Consider the following 6,469-nt stretch of genomic DNA (forward strand, 5'->3'; position numbering starts at 1 on the left):
ATAAATTATAAAAAAATAAAGCCACCCCTCAATGATTAAAAGGCATGGTGAAGTTACTAGGTTTTGGAATTAAAAGATCTGAGTTTCCAATATCAGTGTGCTTATAAGCTAAATGACCCTGGCCAAGTCTTTTAACTTTTTTGAGCCACAATTTTCTGATATTTCCCATGATATCATGAATTATTGAGTTACTATGTTAAGAAGCTTTATAAATAGTAAAGTGCTATACAAATTTTAGCTGATAGTATGTGATAACATGTTATAAGAATTAAGAACACTAAATATTACCAGGTATGATCTTTATATGCATTATTTTATTTAATCCTCCCAACTCACCCTGTAAGAAGAGTGCTACTACAGGGACATGAGATTATATGGTGATTACGTGCTTTGTCTCTAGAGCCTGGCAAACATGACATTGAGTTATAGGCTCTACTGCTCTGTGATTTTGGACTAATTACTCAAGCTTTCTGAGTTTCCATTTCTCCATTTGTACAGTGAGGATATTAATAGTACTTTTCTCATGGGATTATTTTGAGAAAAAAATGATATAACAAATGCATGTGACATAATTAACACAGTGCCCAGCACATGAAAAGTAATCAACAAATGTTAGATGTCACACTTGTTCTCATTTTAGACTTAGGGAGATTAAGTACTTTGCCCAAGGTCACACAGCTTATAGGTATAAAGGTCCCAAACCTGGTTCTGTCTGATGCAGAGCCCCTGCTTTTTACTGCTTTCATATTATCTATCTTGCCATTGATTTTTCTGAACCACAGATAATTGAAAAGACATTCTAATTGCATTATCATTTGTTTTACCTTAATTAGGTTCTACTTGAACTGTTAGTCTGTAAACATAACTACTCAAGGAAAATATTCTCCACACAGAGCATCTTAGGAGAAATAATGTTATCATTCAAAAAATACTATTTGAAAGAATTCCTAAAAGTAATCCAGAGTAGAGTTCAAAAATCTCAGAACAGCATGTGATGAACTCATGTTTTATTTTTATTTCTGATTTTAGAGAGAGGAGAAGGGAAAGAGAAAGAGGGGGAGAGGAACATCGATGTGAGAAACAATGATTGATTGGCTGCCTGCTGCATTGCGTCCCTACTAGGGACTAAACCTGCATCTCACGCATGTGCCCTGAATGGAAATCAAAACGGCGATCTTTCTTCAGTTTGTGGGACAATGCCCAACCAACTAAACCACACAAGCCAGGCACAAACTTATGTTTTATAATTTAAAAATTATTAGCCTTTGCTAGCGTGGCCTAGTGGATTGAGTGCTGGCCTGAGAACCAAAGGGTTGCCAGTTTGATTCCCAGTCAGGGCACATGCCTAGGTTGTGGCCAGATTCCCAGTTGGGGGCACACGAGAGGCAACCACACATTGATGTTTCTCTCCTTCTCTGCCTCCCTCCCTTCTCCCTCTCTCTAAAAGTAAATAAAATCTTTTTTAGAAGTATAAACAAAACATTTTTTAAAGAATTTAAAAATTATTAATTTAAATTTCATTTTCTTCTCTTCCCAGATAAGCTTCAAGTCACTAAATCAAGTGGCCAAAAGCTACAGTATAAGAGAAAGAAGACAAAGGCATCTAGGTGATCCACAAACTGTAATACGCTTCCCCCAAAAGCCTTAAGAGATGGGTAAAAATTAAGAACTACAATTTTATAGCCTTCCCCCTAAAAAAGTTTAAATTGTATTTAAACTTTTTTTAAAAAACTTTAAATTGTATTTAAACTTTTTTTAAAAAACTTTTAAAAATATATATTAATAAGTGATTCATATTACTGAACTCTGGTGAGAGATGGCAGGTAAAAATAGACCATTATTGTAATGAAAAAATAGAAATCTCCCTCCTTCAGAATCAATGAATACAGCTTTTTCATTGTTCTTATACTACAATAAATCAGAAGAATGGGCTCACAGTGGGTAGGCTGAGGAAATAACCATCCTGGAAGTGGCCAACAAACTAAATGCCCCAAGATCTTAACACACCATTTTTAAGCACATTTATTTCATACTTTTTCTTTTCCTGGCAACTTTCTGAAAAAGTTCTAATTGTTGTGAAAGACCTATGAAGGCTTTTAAAAGAGACTGCTAATCAGAAATTTGCTTGAGTTCATATGTATTTGACTCGTATTTATAATAGTTTTTTAAATGGGTTAACTAATGATAAATTGGAGTTCTGTGCATTTCATGAGGAGATGTGCCACATCTGTTTTGCACACTTACACACAGTCCTCTTGGGAACAAGATCAGGCTTGATCCATGTTATTAAGTATCCCAACTATGAAAGTCTTAGGGTGCCTATTATGAACAAAGTATATGTGTAATAATATAACTGGTGTTTTAGTGGGACAGAAAAGCCACTTCATCCTGTCTCCTCTCTCTTCCAATCAGAATGTGGAAAGGGATTTAGAAGGCCCAAGAAAGACTTAGACTCAATGTTAGCCAAGGCTAGGAATACACAAACTATAACACTATAATGCTATAACACGATCATGTTTGCTGTGGGCTATATCTGTATCTCCTCCTGAAAATCAAATCTGTTTCTGCTTGGTGAAGTTTACAGCTCATCAGAGCAGAAAAAGGCAGCAGAGCCACTGGTGGGAGCAACTGGTTTTGGTAAACAATGAGCCAACATCTCCCCCAAGAGAACAGATCAAAGGAGATGTAATCAACAATGGGGAGATAGTCTGCAGCAGTTACCTGAGCCAGCTAGGAGAGGACAGCCTTTCCTGATTGACCTTGGTATCTGTAGTGGCTAAGCCACCCCAGTCTTGGTTAATGGGCAGAGGGTATGATCCAGAGCACTCAGCTGCTCACAAGTCTGCTTAGAAACCAATATAGGCAGCAGCTACCTAGGCCACTAGCCACAGCTAAGTAATTCTCTGTTAAAACAGGCCTTGAGTTCACTTTGGGCTGACTCAAAGATGTACATATAAAAGAATTTCTCACTAACCTTGCTCTAAATTTTTAGTTGTTCTGCCTTACAAAACTGGAAAGAGATAATTGATCTGAAATAATTAATGTTGCATCTGGACTTGAGGTTGCTTGACCTCTGAAAACCCGGAATGAAAATAATGCAATTATCTGAACTAAAGGCAATTGAATTTTTTTAAAAAATACTGAAGTCAGGAAAAGGAAATGTATCTTTTATGCCACATAGCTTTGTTTAGCAATGAAAGATATACCTTTTATAAAGATGAAAGATGCATTAAAGACTGAATAGAAGGTGGTGTTTTCAATTCAATTTAATAAGCATCTGTGATTACTTGATGTGTGCAAAACACTGATAGGCCTGGGGACACCAAAATGAGTAAGACTGTGTTTCTGTTTCAAAGGAGCATACTGTCTAGACAGTGGAAAAGAGGGAGCTGCCCACAAGTAACCACAGTACAAGCCATCATGAGATAATCCAGACCAGCAAGTATTGCAGGCATTTTGAGTTGTATGCCCAATACATTCCCTTTATTTTTGGAGAATAACCCCTGGACTCCCACTCAGATAAGCTCTAGCACTTATGTTTATACCATGCAGCCAGGTCCTCTGGCCATTAAGACTCTCCCAGAAACTTAAAATTAGGATTCACAGAAGCTAGTTAATTTCTATTAACTCTTGGACTGAGTCAACTACTAAGGAAAAAAAAAAGAACAACGAAATCAGCTTAGAGAAGTAGAGATGTGACTCCATTTGGTCTGAGAGAGAGAAGAGAAAAAGAGAAAGAAGAGAGACAGAAGGAGAGGAAGAGAGAGAGAGAGAGATTGAGAAAGACAGAGAGAGAAAAGATTCTTGTCATCTTTCCAAACCATGGCTCTGGCCTTGGTAGAGGCTTCCTGAATTTAGGTCTCTTAAGATCTTGCTGATTCTACATATTCCCCTAGATTGGTTCTAATGGGTTTCTTTTTCTGGCAGCCGATAGGAAAACTAAGACACAAAGTACATCAAATAAATTGAACTCCCAAAATTGAGGCCTATTAGGGATTCTGGTAGGCAAAAATAATACAATATATAGTCCTGTAAAAGAAGTGCTATGAGAATCTGAGAAGGAACAGCATTTATTTCTTCAGCAGAATTTTGGGAAGGCTTCACAAAGGATGTGGCATGTGTTCTAGACCTAGAGTAAGATTTAAACAGATTTGGTGGGATAATGCATTTCGAGCAAATGAGAAGTTACTTCTGACTGAGCAGGCATGAAGTTTGTATTAAGATATGACTTCTACACTTCACTACATCTCTGATTTTAGCCAGGCTCCAGAATGGCAATCCAATTATCTCCCTAAGTCCTGAAGGCCAAATTGAGCTGCCTCTTGCTGTTTTGTACACTACAGCCTACAGTCCAAGAATGGTGTTTATAGTTTTAAATAGTGCCTAGGAAAAAATCAAAAGAAGACTCATATTTCATGACATGTGAAAATTATATAAAATTTACATTTTTATCTCTATTAATAAAGTTTTATTGAAACACGGCTACTATCATTCCTTCACATATTGTCTATAGTTGGTTTTACACTATAACTGCAGAGTTAACTAGTTTCAACAGAAACATAAAGGTTGCAAAGCTTAGACTATTTCTACCTGGCCCTCTGCAGAAAAAACTTGCTGACCTATGCTCTATACCTCAGCCTCCAGAAGTTTTCTTTGAACATTTTGGATGTGAAGATTCAATATCCATTTATAGACAAAATAGTGTATTAATATGTACTTTGTTACTTTGTAGTGCTGTTTCAAGAATCATCCATAATATTTGTGAAGTGATCAAAGAGATTTGAAACAGTATGACATACCTTGGATCCCATATTACATATAGATAGAGATAGAGAGATGTAAATATAGATAGAATAAAACCTGAAAAAATGTGCAAAGAACAGTCAATATATATCACCTCTAAGATGTGAATTATGGAGAACTTTATTTCTAAAATAGCAACACTAGTAATATCCATAATAACCACTTTACATTAACTGCTTACTATGTGCCAACCATTCTGCTCAATGCTTTATGTATTTATCATATTTAAATTTCCCAAGAACCCTATAAGAACTATTATTGCCCTTAGTTAGCAAATGAGAAAAATGAGGCACAGAGGAGTTAAGTAACATGTTCAAGATCAGAGTTAGTATCAGTAGAGCCATAATGTAAACACAAGCAGTCTTTATCCAGAGATTTTCCTCTTGCCAGGACACCACACATACAATTTTTTCTTCTTTTTTATCAGGCTTAATTCACTTTATTCTTCATGTATAACATTATGCGGTGGCCACAGCTGGAGTCTGGGTCCTCTGCACAGAAACTCTGGGGTGGGTCTTTATAAGATTGTCAGCAAATTCCTGATATGCAGATTTGGTGAACACAGTCTCTTTCCAAAGGTTGGGGTGAGATACTGTAGGACTTAGAAATGGCATTTAAGTAGGTCTTAGCCAAGTTGCCCAGGGTGGCAGAGCAGTTCCTGGCTGAAGCATAGCAGTCACAGTACTAGCCATCAGCAGCAGCTTCTTGGGCACAGGGGCAAAGACATGCCAGTGCCCCTGGGGGTGGGGATGAGGGGCACCAGCACAGAGCCACAGCATCCAGTCACCTTGGACGGACAATGTGGGGCTTGCTGATCTTATTCCCCCAGGAGCCTCACTGTACAAGAACAACAGAGAACTTGGCCAGGATGATGGTCTCATGAATGGCGATGGCCGCTTCCTTTGAGTACTCAACATCCAGACCAACATGTCCATTGTAGTCCCCATTGGCAACAAATGCCTTGAACCAGGTCCTCTGACCAGTGCTGGGCTGCTTCTGTATGGGCATAGTCTTCAAATCCTCATCCTTGTGGGATGCCTCCAAGAAAAAGCCAGTGATTTCAGATTCCTTGATGGTCAGAGAGAAGAGATAGATCTCCGAGGACTTGATCTTCATGTCCTTGACCAAGCAGCCCAGCTTGGTGCCAGGGGTCCATTCTTTGTTTTCAGGCTCAACCCCAACCCTGACACTAACCGGGGCCATGACCTCAGCCCTGGATGTGGCTGCCAAATTCTTTATGGAAGCTGCCAGCCACTTACCATTCCAGGCCACCCAGGCCCTCCCACAGCACCAAGGTCATCTGCCATTTGGTGTTTCCTTGGGGGAGGGGGAGAAGCCACCCTTATACTATATTTTTTCTGTTTGAATTTTTAACATTAAACATCTATTGCTTTAGAAATTAGGAAAAACATGTACTCTAAAAGTAAATAAATGTGGCCCTGGCTGGTGTGGCTCAGTAGATTGAGCATTGGCCTATGAACCAAAGAGTCACCAGTTTGATTCACAGTCTGGGCACATGCCTGAGTTGTTGGCCAAGGCCCAGGTAATGGGTACACAAGAGGCAACCACACATTGCTATTTCCTTCCCTGTCTTTCTCCCTCTCTTCCTCTCTCTGAAAAATAAATAAAATCTTTATAAATAAATAAATAAATGCATGGTGCCTGG

At 38.5% G+C, this 6,469-nt stretch overlaps 1 pseudogene; it reads right to left on the reverse strand.

The window, feature by feature from the left end:
- Window positions 1-5,261: 5,261 nt before the first annotated feature.
- On the reverse strand, window positions 5,262-6,006 carry LOC119043841 (40S ribosomal protein S2-like; annotated as a pseudogene).
- Window positions 6,007-6,469: the final 463 nt, after the last annotated feature.

This window comes from Artibeus jamaicensis, unplaced genomic scaffold, assembly GCF_021234435.1.
Source record: "Artibeus jamaicensis isolate MK-2021 breed Jamaican fruit bat unplaced genomic scaffold, CSHL_Jam_final contig_447, whole genome shotgun sequence".
NCBI lineage: Eukaryota > Metazoa > Chordata > Mammalia > Chiroptera > Phyllostomidae > Artibeus > Artibeus jamaicensis.